Source organism: Salminus brasiliensis, chromosome 16 (genome assembly GCF_030463535.1).
Source record: "Salminus brasiliensis chromosome 16, fSalBra1.hap2, whole genome shotgun sequence".
In the NCBI taxonomy this organism is placed as follows: Eukaryota; Metazoa; Chordata; class Actinopteri; order Characiformes; family Bryconidae; genus Salminus; species Salminus brasiliensis.
The window spans coordinates 27,969,861-27,991,781 of record NC_132893.1 but is presented as its reverse complement, the minus strand read 5'-3'; the positions used below and the strand labels follow the sequence as shown (position 1 = coordinate 27,991,781).

Below are 21,921 nucleotides of genomic sequence, written 5' to 3'. Positions count from 1 at the left end.
CTGCGCCACTCTGCTTGGATTACAACCCAGATGGGACTCTAACCCACAATCCCTGGCTTAGGAGGCCAGTGCCTTATCCATTAGGCCATTTGGGCTGGCCAGGAAAAAGTGGATTTCAGAACACTACATACCCAAAATCAAGTGTTTTAATTAACTGCCACTCTGCTAGTTCCACATTGTGGCAGCATCAAATATCCAGAATTGTAGGAGCTTGCAATGCTGAGGCAGATGTGAAATTGAAGTCAAGTTTTGAAGAAAAAACGTCACGTCCAACTCAATGGTCCCGAAAATGAGACAATGTCTAGCAGAGGACGGTTTCGATCCATCGACCTCTGGGTTATGGGCCCAGCACGCTTCCGCTGCGCCACTCTGCTTGTAGTACACCCCAGATGGGACTCCGACCCACAATCCCTGGCTTAGGAGGCCAGTGCCTTATCCATTAGGCCATTGGGGCTGGCCAGGAAAAGGAGGATTTCAGAACACTACATACCCAAAATCAAGTGTTTTAATTAACTGCCACTCTGCTAGATCCACATTGTGGCAGCATAAAATAACGAAAATTGTTGGAGATTGCAATTCTAAGGCAGATGTGAAATTGAAGGAAAGTTTTGAAGAAAAAATGTCATGTCCAACACAATGGTCTCGAAAAAGAGACAACGTTTAGGAGAGGATGGTTTCGATCCATCGACCTCTGGGTTATGGGCCCAGCACGCTTCCGCTGCGCCACTCTGCTTGTAGTACACCCCAAATGGGACTCCGACCCACAATCCCTGGCTTAGGAGGCCAGTGCCTTATCCATTAGGCCATTGGGTCTGGCCAGGAAAAGGAGGATTTCAGAACACTACATACCCAAAATCAAGTGTTTTAATTAACTGCCACTCTGCTAGATCCACATTGTGGCAGCATAAAATAACGAGAATTGTTGGAGTTTGCAATTCTTAGGCAGATGTGAAATTGAAGTAAAGTTTTGAAGAAAAAATGTCATGTCCAACACAATGGTCTCGAAAAAGATACAATGTCTAGCAGAGGATGGTTTCGATCCATCGACCTCTGGGTTATGGGCCCAGCACGCTTCCGTTGCGCCACTCTGCTTGGAGTACAACCCAGATGGGACTCGAACCCACAATCCCTAGCTTAGAAGGCCAGTGCCTTATCCAATAGGCCATTTGGGCTGGCCGGGAAAAAGTGGATTTCAGAACACTACATACCCAAAATCAAGTGTTTTAATTAACTGCCTCTCTGCTAGATCCACATTGTGGCAGCATCAAATATCCAGAATTGTAGGAGCTTGCAATGCTGAGGCAGATGTGAAATTGAAGTCAAGTTTTGAAGAAAAAATGTCATGTCCAACACAATGGTCTCGAAAAAGAGACAACGTCTAGCAGAGGATGGTTTCGATCCATCGACCTCTGGGTTATGGGCCCAGCACTCTTCCGTTGCGCCACTCTGCTTGTAGTACACCCCAGATGGGACTCCGACCCACAATCCCTGGCTTAGAAGGCCAGTGCCTTATCCATTAGGCCATTGGGGCTGGCCAGGAAAAGGAGGATTTCAGAACACTACATACCCAAAATCAAGTGTTTTAATTAACTGCCACTCTGCTAGATCCACATTGTGGCAGCATAAAATATCCAGAATTGTAGGAGCTTGCAATGCTGAGGCAGATGTGAAATTGAAGTCAAGTTTTGAAGAAAAAATGTCATGTCCAACTCAATGGTCCCGAAAAAGAGACAATATCTAGCAGAGGATGGTTTCTATCCATCGACCTCTGGGTTATGGGCCCAGCACGCTTCCTCTGCGCCACTCTGCTTGTAATACACCCCAGATGGGACTCCAACCCACAATCCCTGGCTTAGGAAGCCAGTGCCTAGTCCATTAGGCCACTGGTGCTGGCCAGGTAAAAGTGGTTTTCAGAACACTACATACCCAAAATCAAGTGTTTTAATTAACTGCCACTCTGCTAGATCCACATTGTGGCAGCATAAAATAATGAGAATTGTTGGAGTTTGCAATTCTTAGGCAGATGTGAAATTGAAGTAAAGTTTTGAAGAAAAAATGTCATGTCCAACACAATGGTCTCGAAAAAGATACAATGTCTAGCAGAGGATGGTTTCCATCCATCGACCTCTGGGTTATGGGCCCAGCACGCTTCCGTTGCGCCACTCTGCTTGGAGTACAACCCACATGGGACTCGAACCCACAATCCCTAGCTTAGGAGGCCAGTGCCTTATCCATTAGGCCATTTGGGCTGGCCAGGAAAAAGTGGAATTCAGAACACTACATACCCAAAATCAAGTGTTTTAATTAACTGCCTCTCTGCTAGATCCACATTGTGGCAGCATCAAATATCCAGAATTGTAGGAGCTTGCAATGCTGAGGCAGATGTGAAATTGAAGTCAAGTTTTGAAGAAAAAATGTCATGTCCAACACAATGGTCTCGAAAAAGAGACAACGTCTAGCAGAGGATGGTTTCGAGCCATCGACCTCTGGGTTATGGGCCCAGCACGCTTCCGCTGCGCCACTCTGCTTGGATTGCAACCCAGATGGGACTCTAACCCACAATCCCTGGCTTAGGAGGCCAGTGCCTTATCCATTAGGCCATTTGGGCTGGCCAGGAAAAAGTGGATTTCAGAACACTACATACCCAAAATCAAGTGTTTTAATTAACTGCCACTCTGCTAGATCCACATTGTGGCAGCATAAAATAACGAGAATTGTTGGAGTTTGCAATTCTAAGGCAGATGTGAAATTGAAGTAAAGTTTTGAAGAAAAAATGTCATGTCCAACACAATGGTCCCGAAAAAGATACAATATCTAGCAGAGGATGGTTTCGATCCATCGACCTCTGGGTTATGGGCCCAGCACGCTTCCGCTGCGCCACTCTGCTTGTAGTACACCCCAGATGGGACTTGAACCCACAATCCCTGGCTTAGGAGGCCAGTGCCTTATCCATTAGGCCACTGGGGCTGGCCAGTAAAAGGTGGATTTCAGAACACTACATACCCAAAATCAAGTGTTTTAATTAACTGCCACTCTGCTAGATCCACATTGTGGCAGCATCAAATATCCAGAATTGTAGGAGCTTGCAATGCTGAGGCAGATGTAAAATTGAAGTCAAGTTTTGAAGAAAAAATGTCATGTCCAACTCAATGGTCTCGAAAAAGATACAATGTCTAGCAGAGGATGGTTTCGATCCATCGACCTCTGGGTTATGGGCCCAGCACGCTTCCGCTGCGCCACTCTGCTTGGAATACAACCCAGATGGGACTCCGACCCACAATCCCTGGCTTAGAAGGCCAGTGCCTTATCCATTAGGCCATTGGGGCTGGCCGGGAAAAGGAGGATTTCAGAACACTACATACCCAAAATCAAGTGTTTTAATTAACTGCCACTCTGCTAGATCCACATTGTGGCAGCATAAAATAACAAAAATTGTTGGAGTTTGCAATTCTAAGGCAGATGTGAAATTGAAGGAAAGTTTTGAAGAAAAAATGTCATGTCCAACACAATGGTCTCGAAAAAGATACAAAGTCTAGCAGAGGATGGTTTCGATCCATCGACCTCTGGGTTATGGGCCCAGCACGCTTCCGCTGCGCCACTCTGCTTGGAGTACAACCCAGATGGGACTTGAACCCACAATCCCTGGCTTAGGAGGCCAGTGCCTTATCCATTAGGCCATTTGGGCTGGCCGGGAAAATGTGGATTTCAGAACACTACATACCCAAAATCAAGTGTTTTAATTAACTGCCACTCTGCTAGATCCACATTGTGGCAGCATCAAATATCCAGAATAATAGGAGCTTGCAATGCTGAGGCAGATATGTAATTGAAGTCAAGTTTTGAAGAAAAAATGTCATGTCCAACTCAATGGTCTCGAAAAAGATACAATGTCTAGCAGAGGATGGTTTCGATCCATCGACCTCTGGGTTATGGGCCCAGCACGCTTCCGCTGCGCCACTCTGCTTGGAGTACAAGCCAGATGGGACTCCGACCCACAATCCCTGGCTTAGAAGGCCAGTGCCTTATCCATTAGGCCATTTGGGCTAGCCGGGAAAATGTGGATTTCAGAACACTACATACCCAAAATCAAGTGTTTTAATTAACTGCCACTCTGCTAGATCCACATTGTGGCAGCATAAAATAACGAGAATTGTTGGAGTTTGCAATTCTTAGGCAGATGTGAAATTGAAGGAAAGTTTTGAAGAAAAAATGTCATGTCCAACACAATGGTCTCGAAAAAGAGACAACGTTTAGCAGAGGATGGTTTCGATCCATCGACCTCTGGGTTATGGGCCCAGCACGCTTCCGCTGCGCCACTCTGCTTGTAGTACACCCCAAATGGGACTCCGACCCACAATCCCTGGCTTAGGAGGCCAGTGCCTTATCCATTAGGCCATTGGGTCTGGCCAGGAAAAGGAGGATTTCAGAACACTACATACCCAAAATCAAGTGTTTTAATTAACTGCCACTCTGCTAGATCCACATTGTGGCAGCATAAAATAACGAGAATTGTTGGAGTTTGCAATTCTTAGGCAGATGTGAAATTGAAGTAAAGTTTTGAAGAAAAAATGTCATGTCCAACACAATGGTCTCGAAAAAGATACAATGTCTAGCAGAGGATGGTTTTGATCCATCGACCTCTGGGTTATGGGCCCAGCACGCTTCCGTTGCGCCACTCTGCTTGGAGTACAACCCAGATGGGACTCGAACCCACAATCCCTAGCTTAGGAGGCCAGTGCCTTATCCAATAGGCCATTTGGGCTGGCTGGGAAAAAGTGGATTTCAGAACACTACATACCCAAAATCAAGTGTTTTAATTAACTGCCTCTCTGCTAGATCCACATTGTGGCAGCATCAAATATCCAGAATTGTAGGAGCTTACAATGCTGAGGCAGATGTGAAATTGAAGTCAAGTTTTGAAGAAAAAATGTCATGTCCAACACAATGGTCTCGAAAAAGAGACAACGTCTAGCAGAGGATGGTTTCGATCCATCGACCTCTGGGTTATGGGCCCAGCACGCTTCCATTGCGCCACTCTGCTTGTAGTACACCTCAGATGGGACTCCGACCCACAATCCCTGGCTTAGAAGGCCAGTGCCTTATCCATTAGGCCATTGGGGCTGGCCAGGAAAAGGAGGATTTCAGAACACTACATACCCAAAATCAAGTGTTTTAATTAACTGCCACTCTGCTAGATCCACATTGTGGCAGCATAAAATAACGAGAATTGTTGGAGTTTGCAATTCTAAGGCAGATGTGAAATTGAAGGAAAGTTTTGAAGAAAAAATGTCATGTCCAACACAATGGTCTCGAAAAAGATACAAAGTCTAGCAGAGGATGGTTTCGATCCATCGACCGCTGGGTTATGGGCCCAGCACGCTTCCGCTGCGCCACTCTGCTTGGAGTACAACCCAGATGGGACTCGAACCCACAATCCCTGGCTTAGGAGGCCAGTGCCTTATCCATTAGGCCATTTGGGCTGGCCAGGAAAAAGTGGAATTCAGAACACTACATACCCAAAATCAAGTGTTTTAATTAACTGCCTCTCTGCTAGATCCACATTGTGGCAGCATCAAATATCCAGAATTGTAGGAGCTTGCAATGCTGAGGCAGATGTGAAATTGAAGTCAAGTTTTGAAGAAAAAATGTCATGTCCAACACAATGGTCTCGAAAAAGAGACAACGTCTAGCAGAGGATGGTTTCGATCCATCGACCTCTGGGTTATGGGCCCAGCACGCTTCCGCTGCGCCACTCTGCTTGGATTACAACCCAGATGGGACTCTAACCCACAATCCCTGGCTTAGGAGGCCAGTGCCTTATCCATTAGGCCATTTGGGCTGGCCAGGAAAAAGTGGATTTCAGAACACTACATACCCAAAATCAAGTGTTTTAATTAACTGCCACTCTGCTAGATCCACATTGTGGCAGCATAAAATAACGAGAATTGTTGGAGTTTGCAATTCTAAGGCAGATGTGAAATTGAAGTAAAGTTTTGAAGAAAAAATGTCATGTCCAACACAATGGTCTCGAAAAATATACAATGTATAGCAGAGGATGGTTTCGATCCATCGACCTCTGGGTTATGGGCCCAGCTCGCTTCCTCTGCGCCACTCTGCTTGTAGTACACCCCAGATGGGACTCCAACCCACAATCCCTGGCTTAGGAGGCCAGTGCCTTATCCATTAGGCCACTGGTGCTGGCCAGGTAAAAGTGGTTTTCAGAACACTACATACCCAAAATCAAGTGTTTTAATTAACTGCCACTCTGCTAGATCCACATTGTGGCAGCATAAAATAACGAGAATTGTTGGAGTTTGCAATTCTGAGGCAGATGTGAAATTGAAGTAAAGTTTTGAAGAAAAAATGTCATGTCCAACACAATGGTCTCGAAAAAGAGACAACGTCTAGCAGAGGATGGTTTCGATCCATCGACCTCTGGGTTATGGGCCCAGCACGCTTCCGCTGCCCCACTCTGCTTGTAGTACACCGCAAATGGGACTCCGACCCACAATCCCTGGCTTAGGAGGCCAGTGCCTTATCCATTAGGCCATTGGGTCTGGCCAGGAAAAGGAGGATTTCAGAACACTACATACCCAAAATCAAGTGTTTTAATTAACTGCCACTCTGCTAGATCCACATTGTGGCAGCATAAAATAACGAGAATTGTTGGAGTTTGCAATTCTTAGGCAGATGTGAAATTGAAGTAAAGTTTTGAAGAAAAAATGTCATGTCCAACACAATGGTCTCGAAAAAGATACAATGCCTAGCAGAGGATGGTTTCCATCCATCGACCTCTGGGTTATGGGACCAGCACGCTTCCGTTGCGCCACTCTGCTTGGAGTACAACCCAGATGGGACTCGAACCCACAATCCCTAGCTTAGGAGGCCAGTGCCTTATCCATTAGGCCATTTGGGCTGGCCGGGAAAAAGTGGATTTCAGAACACTACATACCCAAAATCAAGTGTTTTAATTAACTGCCTCTCTGCTAGATCCACAATGTGGCAGCATCAAATATCCAGAATTGTAGGAGCTTGCAATGCTGAGGCAGATGTGAAATTGAAGTCAAGTTTTGAAGAAAAAATGTCATGTCCAACACAATGGTCTCGAAAAAGAGACAACGTCTAGCAGAGGATGGTTTCGATCCATCGACCTCTGGGTTATGGGCCCAGCACGCTTCCGCTGCGCCACTCTGCTTGGGTTACAACCCAGATGGGACTCTAACCCACAATCCCTGGCTTAAGAGGCCAGTGCCTTATCCATTAGGCCACTGGGGCTGGCCAGTAAAAGGTGGATTTCAGAACACTACATACCCAAAATCAAGTGTTTTATTTAACTGCCACTCTGCTAGATCCACATTGTGGCAGCATCAAATATCCAGAATTGTAGGAGCTTGCAATGCTGAGGCAGATGTAAAATTGAAGTCAAGTTTTGAAGAAAAAATGTCATGTCCAACTCAATGGTCTCGAAAAAGATACAATGTCTAGCAGAGGATGGTTTCGATCCATCGACCTCTGGGTTATGGGCCCAGCACGCTTCCGCTGCGCCACTCTGCTTGGAATACAACCCAGATGGGACTCCGACCCACAATCCCTGGCTTAGAAGGCCAGTGCCTTATCCATTAGGCCATTGGGGCTGGCCGGGAAAAGGAGGATTTCAGAACACTACATACCCAAAATCAAGTGTTTTAATTAACTGCCACTCTGCTAGATCCACATTGTGGCAGCATAAAATAACAAAAATTGTTGGAGTTTGCAATTCTAAGGCAGATGTGAAATTGAAGGAAAGTTTTGAAGAAAAAATGTCATGTCCAACACAATGGTCTCGAAAAAGATACAAAGTCTAGCAGAGGATGGTTTCGATCCATCGACCTCTGGGTTATGGGCCCAGCACGCTTCCGCTGCGCCACTCTGCTTGGAGTACAACCCAGATGGGACTTGAACCCACAATCCCTGGCTTAGGAGGCCAGTGCCTTATCCATTAGGCCATTTGGGCTGGCCGGGAAAATGTGGATTTCAGAACACTACATACCCAAAATCAAGTGTTTTAATTAACTGCCACTCTGCTAGATCCACATTGTGGCAGCATCAAATATCCAGAATAATAGGAGCTTGCAATGCTGAGGCAGATATGTAATTGAAGTCAAGTTTTGAAGAAAAAATGTCATGTCCAACTCAATGGTCTCGAAAAAGATACAATGTCTAGCAGAGGATGGTTTCGATCCATCGACCTCTGGGTTATGGGCCCAGCACGCTTCCGCTGCGCCACTCTGCTTGGAGTACAAGCCAGATGGGACTCAAACCCACAATCCCTGGCTTAGGAGGCCAGTGCCTTATCCATTAGGCCATTTGGGCTAGCCGGGAAAATGTGGATTTCAGAACACTACATACCCAAAATCAAGTGTTTTAATTAACTGCCACTCTGCTAGATCCACATTGTGGCAGCATAAAATAACGAGAATTGTTGGAGTTTGCAATTGTTAGGCAGATGTGAAATTGAAGGAAAGTTTTGAAGAAAAAATGTCATGTCCAACACAATGGTCTCGAAAAAGAGACAACGTTTAGCAGAGGATGGTTTCGATCCATCGACCTCTGGGTTATGGGCCCAGCACGCTTCCGCTGCGCCACTCTGCTTGTAGTACACCCCAAATGGGACTCCGACCCACAATCCCTGGCTTAGGAGGCCAGTGCCTTATCCATTAGGCCATTGGGTCTGGCCAGGAAAAGGAGGATTTCAGAACACTACATACCCAAAATCAAGTGTTTTAATTAACTGCCACTCTGCTAGATCCACATTGTGGCAGCATAAAATAACGAGAATTGTTGGAGTTTGCAATTCTTAGGCAGATATGAAATTGAAGTAAAGTTTTGAAGAAAAAATGTCATGTCCAACACAATGGTCTCGAAAAAGATACAATGTCTAGCAGAGGACGGTTTTGATCCATCGACCTCTGGGTTATGGGCCCAGCACGCTTCCGTTGCGCCACTCTGCTTGGAGTACAACCCAGATGGGACTCGAACCCACAATCCCTAGCTTAGGAGGCCAGTGCCTTATCCAATAGGCCATTTGGGCTGGCTGGGAAAAAGTGGATTTCAGAACACTACATACCCAAAATCAAGTGTTTTAATTAACTGCCTCTCTGCTAGATCCACATTGTGGCAGCATCAAATATCCAGAATTGTAGGAGCTTGCAATGCTGAGGCAGATGTGAAATTGAAGTCAAGTTTTGAAGAAAAAATGTCATGTCCAACACAATGGTCTCGAAAAAGAGACAACGTCTAGCAGAGGATGGTTTCGATCCATCGACCTCTGGGTTATGGGCCCAGCACGCTTCCATTGCGCCACTCTGCTTGTAGTACACCTCAGATGGGACTCCGACCCACAATCCCTGGCTTAGAAGGCCAGTGCCTTATCCATTAGGCGATTGGGGCTGGCCAGGAAAAGGAGGATTTCAGAACACTACATACCCAAAATCAAGTGTTTTAATTAACTGCCACTCTGCTAGATCCACATTGTGGCAGCATAAAATAACGAGAATTGTTGGAGTTTGCAATTCTAAGGCAGATGTGAAATTGAAGTAAAGTTTTGAAGAAAAAATGTCATGTCCAACACAATGGTCTCGAAAAAGATACAAAGTCTAGCAGAGGATGGTTTCGATCCATCGACCTCTGGGTTATGGGCCCAGCACGCTTCCGCTGCGCCACTCTGCTTGGAGTACAACCCAGATGGGACTCGAACCCACAATCCCTGGCTTAGGAGGCCAGTGCCTTATCCATTAGGCCATTTGGGCTGGCCGGGAAAATGTGGATTTCAGAACACTACATACCCAAAATCAAGTGTTTTAATTAACTGCCACTCTGCTAGATCCACATTGTGGCAGCATAAAATATCCAGAATTGTAGGAGCTTGCAATGCTGAGGCAGATGTGAAATTGAAGTCAAGTTTTGAAGAAAAAATGTCATGTCCAACTCAATGGTCCCGAAAAAGAGACAATATCTAGCAGAGGATGGTTTCTATCCATCGACCTCTGGGTTATGGGCCCAGCACGCTTCCTCTGCGCCACTCTGCTTGTAGTACACCCCAGATGGGACTCCAACCCACAATCCCTGGCTTAGGAGGCCAGTGCCTTATCCATTAGGCGACTGGTGCTGGCCAGGTAAAAGTGGTTTTCAGAACACTACATACCCAAAATCAAGTGTTTTAATTAACTGCCACTCTGCTAGATCCACATTGTGGCAGCATAAAATAATGAGAATTGTTGGAGTTTGCAATTCTGAGGCAGATGTGAAATTGAAGCAAAGTTTTGAAGAAAAAATGTCATGTCCAACACAATGGTCTCGAAAAAGAGACAACGTCTAGCAGAGGATGGTTTCGATCCATCGACCTCTGGGTTATGGGCCCAGCACGCTTCCGCTGCGCCACTCTGCTTGTAGTACACCCCAAATGGGACTCCGACCCACAATCCCTGGCTTAGGAGGCCAGTGCCTTATCCATTAGGCCATTGGGTCTGGCCAGGAAAAGGAGGATTTCAGAACACTACATACCCAAAATCAAGTGTTTTAATTAACTGCCACTCTGCTAGATCCACATTGTGGCAGCATCAAATATCCAGAATTGTAGGAGCTTGCAATGCTGAGGCAGATGTGAAATTGAAGTCAAGTTTTGAAGAAAAAATGTCATGTCCAACACAATGGTCTCGAAAAAGAGACAACGTCTAGCAGAGGATGGTTTCGATCCATCGACCTCTGGGTTATGGGCCCAGCACGCTTCCGCTGCGCCACTCTGCTTGGATTACAACCCAGATGGGACTCTAACCCACAATCCCTGGCTTAGGAGGCCAGTGCCTTATCCATTAGGCCATTTGGGCTGGCCAGGAAAAAGTGGATTTCAGAACACTACATACCCAAAATCAAGTGTTTTAATTAACTGCCACTCTGCTAGATCCACATTGTGGCAGCATAAAATAACGAGAATTGTTGGAGTTTGCAATTCTAAGGCAGATGTGAAATTGAAGTAAAGTTTTGAAGAAAAAATGTCATGTCCAACACAATGGTCTCGAAAAATATACAATGTATAGCAGAGGATGGTTTCGATCCATCGACCTCTGGGTTATGGGCCCAGCACGCTTCCTCTGCGCCACTCTGCTTGTAGTACACCCCAGATGGGACTCCAACCCACAATCCCTGGCTTAGGAGGCCAGTGCCTTATCCATTAGGCCACTGGTGCTGGCCAGGTAAAAGTGGTTTTCAGAACACTACATACCCAAAATCAAGTGTTTTAATTAACTGCCACTCTGCTAGATCCACATTGTGGCAGCATAAAATAACGAGAATTGTTGGAGTTTGCAATTCTGAGGCAGATGTGAAATTGAAGTAAAGTTTTGAAGAAAAAATGTCATGTCCAACACAATGGTCTCGAAAAAGAGACAACGTCTAGCAGAGGATGGTTTCGATCCATCGACCTCTGGGTTATGGGCCCAGCACGCTTCCGCTGCGCCACTCTGTTTGTAGTACACCGCAAATGGGACTCCGACCCACAATCCCTGGCTTAGGAGGCCAGTGCCTTATCCATTAGGCCATTGGGTCTGGCCAGGAAAAGGAGGATTTCAGAACACTACATACCCAAAATCAAGTGTTTTAATTAACTGCCACTCTGCTAGAATAACATTGTGGCAGCATAAAATAACGAGAATTGTTGGAGTTTGCAATTCTTAGGCAGATGTGAAATTGAAGTAAAGTTTTGAAGAAAAAATGTCATGTCCAACACAATGGTCTCGAAAAAGATACAACGCCTAGCAGAGGATGGTTTTCATCCATCGACCTCTGGGTTATGGGACCAGCACGCTTCCGTTGCGCCACTCTGCTTGGAGTACAACCCAGATGGGACTCGAACCCACAATCCCTAGCTTAGGAGGCCAGTGCCTTATCCATTAGGCCATTTGGGCTGGCCGGGAAAAAGTGGATTTCAGAACACTACATACCCAAAATCAAGTGTTTTAATTAACTGCCTCTCTGCTAGATCCACAATGTGGCAGCATCAAATATCCAGAATTGTAGGAGCTTGCAATGCTGAGGCAGATGTGAAATTGAAGTCAAGTTTTGAAGAAAAAATGTCATGTCCAACACAATGGTCTCGAAAAAGAGACAACCTCTAGCAGAGGATGGTTTCGATCCATCGACCTCTGGGTTATGGGCCCAGCACGCTTCCGCTGCGCCACTCTGCTTGGGTTACAACCCAGATGGGACTCTAACCCACAATCCCTGGCTTAGGAGGCCAGTGCCTTATCCATTAGGCCATTTGGGCTGGCCAGGAAAAAGTGGATTTCAGAACACTACATACCCAAAATCAAGTGTTTTAATTAACTGCCACTCTGCTAGATCCACATTGTGGCAGCATAAAATAACAAAAATTGTTGGAGTTTGCAATTCTAAGGCAGATGTGAAATTGAAGGAAAGTTTTGAAGAAAAAATGTCATGTCCAACACAATGGTCTCGAAAAAGATACAAAGTCTAGCAGAGGATGGTTTCGATCCATCGACCTCTGGGTTATGGGCCCAGCACGCTTCCGCTGCGCCACTCTGCTTGGAGTACAACCCAGATGGGACTTGAACCCACAATCCCTGGCTTAGGAGGCCAGTGCCTTATCCATTAGGCCATTTGGGCTGGCCGGGAAAATGTGGATTTCAGAACACTACATACCCAAAATCAAGTGTTTTAATTAACTGCCACTCTGCTAGATCCACATTGTGGCAGCATCAAATATCCAGAATAATAGGAGCTTGCAATGCTGAGGCAGATATGTAATTGAAGTCAAGTTTTGAAGAAAAAATGTCATGTCCAACTCAATGGTCTCGAAAAAGATACAATGTCTAGCAGAGGATGGTTTCGATCCATCGACCTCTGGGTTATGGGCCCAGCACGCTTCCGCTGCGCCACTCTGCTTGGAGTACAAGCCAGATGGGACTCAAACCCACAATCCCTGGCTTAGGAGGCCAGTGCCTTATCCATTAGGCCATTTGGGCTAGCCGGGAAAATGTGGATTTCAGAACACTACATACCCAAAATCAAGTGTTTTAATTAACTGCCACTCTGCTAGATCCACATTGTGGCAGCATAAAATAACGAGAATTGTTGGAGTTTGCAATTCTTAGGCAGATGTGAAATTGAAGGAAAGTTTTGAAGAAAAAATGTCATGTCCAACACAATGGTCTCGAAAAAGAGACAACGTTTAGCAGAGGATGGTTTCGATCCATCGACCTCTGGGTTATGGGCCCAGCACGCTTCCGCTGCGCCACTCTGCTTGTAGTACACCCCAAATGGGACTCCGACCCACAATCCCTGGCTTAGGAGGCCAGTGCCTTATCCATTAGGCCATTGGGTCTGGCCAGGAAAAGGAGGATTTCAGAACACTACATACCCAAAATCAAGTGTTTTAATTAACTGCCACTCTGCTAGATCCACATTGTGGCAGCATCAAATATCCAGAATTGTAGGAGCTTGCAATGCTGAGGCAGATGTGAAATTGAAGTCAAGTTTTGAAGAAAAAATGTCATGTCCAACACAATGGTCTCGAAAAAGAGACAACGTCTAGCAGAGGATGGTTTCGATCCATCGACCTCTGGGTTATGGGCCCAGCACGCTTCCATTGCGCCACTCTGCTTGTAGTACACCTCGGATGGGACTCCGACCCACAATCTCTGGCTTAGAAGGCCAGTGCCTTATCCATTAGGCCATTGGGGCTGGCCAGGAAAAGGAGGATTTCAGAACACTACATACCCAAAATCAAGTGTTTTAATTAACTGCCACTCTGCTAGATCCACATTGTGGCAGCATAAAATAACGAGAATTTTTGGAGTTTGCAATTCTAAGGCAGATGTGAAATTGAAGTAAAGTTTTGAAGAAAAAATGTCATGTCCAACACAATGGTCTCGAAAAAGATACAAAGTCTAGCAGAGGATGGTTTCGATCCATCGACCTCTGGGTTATGGGCCCAGCACGCTTCCGCTGCGCCACTCTGCTTGGAGTACAACCCAGATGGGACTCGAACCCACAATCCCTGGCTTAGGAGGCCAGTGCCTTATCCATTAGGCCATTTGGGCTGGCCGGGAAAATGTGGATTTCAGAACACTACATACCCAAAATCAAGTGTTTTAATTAACTGCCACTCTGCTAGATCCACATTGTGGCAGCATAAAATATCCAGAATTGTAGGAGCTTGCAATGCTGAGGCAGATGTGAAATTGAAGTCAAGTTTTGAAGAAAAAATGTCATGTCCAACTCAATGGTCCCGAAAAAGAGACAATATCTAGCAGAGGATGGTTTCTATCCATCGACCTCTGGGTTATGGGCCCAGCACGCTTCCTCTGCGCCACTCTGCTTGTAGTACACCCCACATGGGACTCCAACCCACAATCCCTGGCTTAGGAGGCCAGTGCCTTATCCATTAGGCGACTGGTGCAGGCCAGGTAAAAGTGGTTTTCAGAACACTACATACCCAAAATCAAGTGTTTTAATTAACTGCCACTCTGCTAGATCCACATTGTGGCAGCATAAAATAATGAGAATTGTTGGAGTTTGCAATTCTGAGGCAGATGTGAAATTGAAGTAAAGTTTTGAAGAAAAAATGTCATGTCCAACACAATGGTCTCGAAAAAGAGACAACGTCTAGCAGAGGATGGTTTCGATCCATCGACCTCTGGGTTATGGGCCCAGCACGCTTCCGCTGCGCCACTCTGCTTGTAGTACACCCCAAATGGGACTCCGACCCACAATCCCTGGCTTAGGAGGCCAGTGCCTTATCCATTAGGCCATTGGGGCTGGCCAGGAAAAGGAGGATTTCAGAACACTACATACCCAAAATCAAGTGTTTTAATTAACTGCCACTCTGCTAGATCCACATTGTGGCAGCATAAAATAACGAGAATTGTTGGAGTTTGCAATTCTTAGGCAGATGTGAAATTGAAGTAAAGTTTTGAAGAAAAAATGTCATGTCCAACACAATGGTCTCGAAAAAGATACAATGTCTAGCAGAGGATGGTTTCCATCCATCGACCTCTGGGTTATGGGCCCAGCACGCTTCCGTTGCGCCACTCTGCTTGGAGTACAACCCACATGGGACTCGAACCCACAATCCCTAGCTTAGGAGGCCAGTGCCTTATCCATTAGGCCATTTGGGCTGGCCAGGAAAAAGTGGAATTCAGAACACTACATACCCAAAATCAAGTGTTTTAATTAACTGCCTCTCTGCTAGATCCACATTGTGGCAGCATCAAATATCCAGAATTGTAGGAGCTTGCAATGCTGAGGCAGATGTGAAATTGAAGTCAAGTTTTGAAGAAAAAATGTCATGTCCAACACAATGGTCTCGAAAAAGAGACAATGTCTAGCAGAGGATGGTTTCGATCCATCGACCTCTGGGTTATGGGCCCAGCACGCTTCCGCTGCGCCACTCTGCTTGGATTACAACCCAGATGGGACTCTAACCCACAATCCCTGGCTTAGGAGGCCAGTGCCTTATCCATTAGGCCATTTGGGCTGGCCAGGAAAAAGTGGATTTCAGAACACTACATACCCAAAATCAAGTGTTTTAATTAACTGCCACTCTGCTAGATCCACATTGTGGCAGCATCAAATATCCAGAATTGTAGGAGCTTGCAATGCTGAGGCAGATGTGAAATTGAAGTAAAGTTTTGAAGAAAAAATGTCATGTCCAACACAATGGTCTCGAAAAAGAGACAACGTCTAGCAGAGGATGGTTTCGATCCATCGACCTCTGGGTTATGGGCCCAGCACGCTTCCGCTGCGCCACTCTGCTTGTAGTACACCCCAAATGGGACTCCGACCCACAATCCCTGGCTTAGGAGGCCAGTGCCTTATCCATTAGGCCATTGGGGCTGGCCAGGAAAAGGAGGATTTCAGAACACTACATACCCAAAATCAAGTGTTTTAATTAACTGCCACTCTGCTAGATCCACATTGTGGCAGCATAAAATAACGAGAATTGTTGGAGTTTGCAATTCTTAGGCAGATGTGAAATTGAAGTAAAGTTTTGAAGAAAAAATGTCATGTCCAACACAATGGTCTCGAAAAAGATACAATGTCTAGCAGAGGATGGTTTCCATCCATCGACCTCTGGGTTATGGGCCCAGCACGCTTCCGTTGCGCCACTCTGCTTGGAGTACAACCCACATGGGACTCGAACCCACAATCCCTAGCTTAGGAGGCCAGTGCCTTATCCATTAGGCCATTTGGGCTGGCCAGGAAAAAGTGGAATTCAGAACACTACATACCCAAAATCAAGTGTTTTAATTAACTGCCTCTCTGCTAGATCCACATTGTGGCAGCATCAAATATCCAGAATTGTAGGAGCTTGCAATGCTGAGGCAGATGTGAAATTGAAGTCAAGTTTTGAAGAAAAAATGTCATGTCCAACACAATGGTCTCGAAAAAGAGACAATGTCTAGCAGAGGATGGTTTCGATCCATCGACCTCTGGGTTATGGGCCCAGCACGCTTCCGCTGCACCACTCTGCTTGGATTACAACCCAGATGGGACTCTAACCCACAATCCCTGGCTTAGGAGGCCAGTGCCTTATCCATTAGGCCATTTGGGCTGGCCAGGAAAAAGTGGATTTCAGAACACTACATACCCAAAATCAAGTGTTTTAATTAACTGCCACTCTGCTAGATCCACATTGTGGCAGCATCAAATATCCAGAATTGTAGGAGCTTGCAATGCTGAGGCAGATGTGAAATTGAAGTAAAGTTTTGAAGAAAAAATGTCATGTCCAACACAATGGTCTCGAAAAAGAGACAACGTCTAGCAGAGGATGGTTTCGATCCATCGACCTCTGGGTTATGGGCCCAGCACGCTTCCGCTGCGCCACTCTGCTTGTAGTACACCCCAAATGGGACTCCGACCCACAATCCCTGGCTTAGGAGGCCAGTGCCTTATCCATTAGGCCATTGGGTCTGGCCAGGAAAAGGAGGATTTCAGAACACTACATACCCAAAATCAAGTGTTTTAATTAACTGCCACTCTGCTAGATCCACATTGTGGCAGCATAAAATAACGAGAATTGTTGGAGTTTGCAATTCTTAGGCAGATGTGAAATTGAAGTAAAGTTTTGAAGAAAAAATGTCATGTCCAACACAATGGTCTCGAAAAAGATACAATGTCTAGCAGAGGATGGTTTCCATCCATCGACCTCTGGGTTATTGGCCCAGCACGCTTCCGTTGCGCCACTCTGCTTGGAGTACAACCCACATGGGACTCGAACCCACAATCCCTAGCTTAGGAGGCCAGTGCCTTATCCATTAGGCCATTTGGGCTGGCCAGGAAAAAGTGGAATTCAGAACACTACATACCCAAAATCAAGTGTTTTAATTAACTGCCTCTCTGCTAGATCCACATTGTGGCAGCATCAAATATCCAGAATTGTAGGAGCTTGCAATGCTGAGGCAGATGTGAAATTGAAGTCAAGTTTTGAAGAAAAAATGTCATGTCCAACACAATGGTCTCGAAAAAGAGACAATGTCTAGCAGAGGATGGTTTCGATCCATCGACCTCTGGGTTATGGGCCCAGCAAGCTTCCGCTGCGCCACTCTGCTTGGATTACAACCCAGATGGGACTCTAACCCACAATCCCTGGCTTAGGAGGCCAGTGCCTTATCCATTAGGCCATTTGGGCTGGCCAGGAAAAAGTGGATTTCAGAACACTACATACCCAAAATCAAATGTTTTAATTAACTGCCACTCTGCTAGATCCACATTGTGGCAGCATAAAATAACGAGAATTGTTGGAGTTTGCAATTCTAAGGCAGATGTGAAATTGAAGTAAAGTTTTGAAGAAAAAATGTCATGTCCAACACAATGGTCTCGAAAAATATACAATGTATAGCAGAGGATGGTTTCGATCCATCGACCTCTGGGTTATGGGCCCAGCACGCTTCCTCTGCGCCACTCTGCTTGTAGTACACCCCAGATGGGACTCCAACCCACAATCCCTGGCTTAGGAGGCCAGTGCCTTATCCATTAGGCCACTGGTGCTGGCCAGGTAAAAGTGGTTTTCAGAACACTACATACCCAAAATCAAGTGTTTTAATTAACTGCCACTCTGCTAGATCCACATTGTGGCAGCATAAAATAACGAGAATTGTTGGAGTTTGCAATTCTGAGGCAGATGTGAAATTGAAGTATAGTTTTGAAGAAAAAATGTCATGTCCAACACAATGGTCTCGAAAAAGAGACAACGTCTAGCAGAGGATGGTTTCGATCCATCGACCTCTGGGTTATGGGCCCAGCACGCTTCCGCTGCGCCACTCTGCTTGGAGTACACCGCAAATGGGACTCCGACCCACAATCCCTGGCTTAGGAGGCCAGTGCCTTATCCATTAGGCCATTGGGTCTGGCCAGGAAAAGGAGGATTTCAGAACACTACATACCCAAAATCAAGTGTTTTAATTAACTGCCACTCTGCTAGATCCACATTGTGGCAGCATAAAATAACGAGAATTGTTGGAGTTTGCAATTCTTAGGCAGATGTGAAATTGAAGTAAAGTTTTGAAGAAAAAATGTCATGTCCAACACAATGGTCTCGAAAAAGATACAATGCCTAGCAGAGGATGGTTTCCATCCATCGACCTCTGGGTTATGGGACCAGCACGCTTCCGTTGCGCCACTCTGCTTGGAGTACAACCCAGATGGGACTCGAACCCACAATCCCTAGCTTAGGAGGCCAGTGCCTTATCCAATAGGCCATTTGGGCTGGCTGGGAAAAAGTGGATTTCAGAACACTACATACCCAAAATCAAGTGTTTTAATTAACTGCCTCTCTGCTAGATCCACATTGTGGCAGCATCAAATATCCAGAATTGTAGGAGCTTGCAATGCTGAGGCAGATGTGAAATTGAAGTCAAGTTTTGAAGAAAAAATGTCATGTCCAACACAATGGTCTCGAAAAAGAGACAACGTCTAGCAGAGGATGGTTTCGATCCATCGACCTCTGGGTTATGGGCCCAGCACGCTTCCATTGCGCCACTCTGCTTGTAGTACACCTCAGATGGGACTCCGACCCACAATCCCTGGCTTAGAAGGCCAGTGCCTTATCCATTAGGCCATTGGGGCTGGCCAGGAAAAGGAGGATTTCAGAACACTACATACCCAAAATCAAGTGTTTTAATTAACTGCCACTCTGCTAGATCCACATTGTGGCAGCATAAAATAACGAGAATTGTTGGAGTTTGCAATTCTAAGGCAGATGTGAAATTGAAGTAAAGTTTTGAAGAAAAAATGTCATGTCCAACACAATGGTCTCGAAAAAGATACAAAGTCTAGCAGAGGATGGTTTCGATCCATCGACCTCTGGGTTATGGGCCCAGCACGCTTCCGCTGCGCCACTCTGCTTGGAGTACAACCCAGATGGGACTCGAACCCACAATCCCTGGCTTAGGAGGCCAGTGCCTTATCCATTAGGCCATTTGGGCTAGCCGAGAAAATGTGGATTTCAGAACACTACATACCCAAAATCAAGTGTTTTAATTAACTGCCACTCTGCTAGATCCACATTGTGGCAGCATAAAATATCCAGAATTGTAGGAGCTTGCAATGCTGAGGCAGATGTGAAATTGAAGTCAAGTTTTGAAGAAAAAATGTCATGTCCAGCTCAATGGTCCCGAAAAAGAGACAATATCTAGCAGAGGATGGTTTCTATCCATCGACCTCTGGGTTATGGGCCCAGCACGCTTCCTCTGCGCCACTCTGCTTGTAGTACACCCCAGATGGGACTCCAACCCACAATCCCTGGCTTAGGAGGCCAGTGCCTTATCCATTAGGCGACTGGTGCTGGCCAGGTAAAAGTGGTTTTCAGAACACTACATACCCAAAATCAAGTGTTTTAATTAACTGCCACTCTGCTAGATCCACATTGTGGCAGCATAAAATAATGAGAATTGTTGGAGTTTGCAATTCTGAGGCAGATGTGAAATTGAAGTAAAGTTTTGAAGAAAAAATGTCATGTCCAACACAATGGTCTCGAAAAAGAGACAACGTCTAGCAGAGGATGGTTTCGATCCATCGACCTCTGGGTTATGGGCCCAGCACGCTTCCGCTGCGCCACTCTGCTTGTAGTACACCCCAAATGGGACTCCGACCCACAATCCCTGGTTTAGGAGGCCAGTGCCTTATCCATTAGGCCATTGGGTCTGGCCAGGAAAAGGAGGATTTCAGAACACTACATACCCAAAATCAAGTGTTTTAATTAACTGCCACTCTGCTAGATCCACATTGTGGCAGCATAAAATAACGAGAATTGTTGGAGTTTGCAATTCTAAGGCAGATGTGAAATTGAAGTAAAGTTTTGAAGAAAAAATGTCATGTCCAACACAATGGTCTCGAAAAAGAGACAACGTCTAGCAGAGGATGGTTTCGATCCATCGACCTCTGGGTTATGGGCCCAGCACGCTTCCGCTGCGCCACTCTGCTTGTAGTACACCCCAAATGGGACTCCGACCCACAATCCCTGGTTTAGGAGGCCAGTGCCTTATCCATTAGGCCATTGGGTCTGGCCAGGAAAAGGAGGATTTCAGAACACTACATACCCAAAATCAAGTGTTTTAATTAACTGCCACTCTGCTAGATCCACATTGTGGCAGCATAAAATAACGAGAATTGTTGGAGTTTGCAATTCTAAGGCAGATGTGAAATTGAAGTAAAGTTTTGAAGAAAAAATGTCATGTCCAACACAATGGTCTCGAAAAAGATACAAAGTCTAGCAGAGGATGGTTTCAATCCATCGACCTCTGGGTTATGGGCCCAGCACGCTTCCGCTGCGCCACTCTGCTTGGAGTACAACCCAGATGGGACTCGAACCCACAATCCCTGGCTTAGGTGGCCAGTGCCTTATCCATTAGGCCATTTGGGCTGGCCGGGAAAATGTGGATTTCAGAACACTACATACCCAAAATCAAGTGTTTTAATTAACTGCCACTCTGCTAGATCCACATTGTGGCAGCATAAAATATCCAGAATTGTAGGAGCTTGCAATGCTGAGGCAGATGTGAAATTGAAGTCAAGTTTTGAAGAAAAAATGTCATGTCCAACTCAATGGTCCCGAAAAAGAGACAATATCTAGCAGAGGATGGTTTCTATCCATCGACCTCTGGGTTATGGGCCCAGCACGCTTCCTCTGCGCCACTCTGCTTGTAGTACACCCCAGATGGGACTCCAACCCACAATCCCTGGCTTAGGAGGCCAGTGCCTTATCCATTAGGCGACTGGTGCTGGCCAGGTAAAAGTGGTTTTCAGAACACTACATACCCAAAATCAAGTGTTTTAATTAACTGCCACTCTGCTAGATCCACATTGTGGCAGCATAAAATAATGAGAATTGTTGGAGTTTGCAATTCTGAGGCAGATGTGAAATTGAAGTAAAGTTTTGAAGAAAAAATGTCATGTCCAACACAATGGTCTCGAAAAAGATACAATGCCTAGCTGAGGATGGTTTCCATCCATCGACCTCTGGGTTATGGGACCAGCACGCTTCCGTTGCGCCACTCTGCTTGGAGTACAACCCAGATGGGACTCGAACCCACAATCCCTAGCTTAGGAGGCCAGTGCCTTATCCAATAGGCCATTTGGGCTGGCTGGGAAAAAGTGGATTTCAGAACACTACATACCCAAAATCAAGTGTTTTAATTAACTGCCTCTCTGCTAGATCCACATTGTGGCAGCATCAAATATCCAGAATTGTAGGAGCTTGCAATGCTGAGGCAGATGTGAAATTGAAGTCAAGTTTTGAAGAAAAAATGTCATGTCCAACACAATGGTCTCGAAAAAGAGACAACGTCTAGCAGAGGATGGTTTCGATCCATCGACCTCTGGGTTATGGGCCCAGCACGCTTCCGCTGCGCCACTCTGCTTGTAGTA

General features: G+C 45.8%; 1 non-coding gene across 1 annotated transcript; it reads right to left on the bottom strand.

Annotated features, from left to right (window-relative positions):
- Positions 1-2,894: 2,894 nt before the first annotated feature.
- Positions 2,895-2,967, bottom strand: trnar-ccu (transfer RNA arginine (anticodon CCU)). Its single transcript has one exon. It is a non-coding gene; the product is annotated as a tRNA-Arg (tRNA).
- Between the last annotated feature and the right edge of the window lie 18,954 nt (positions 2,968-21,921).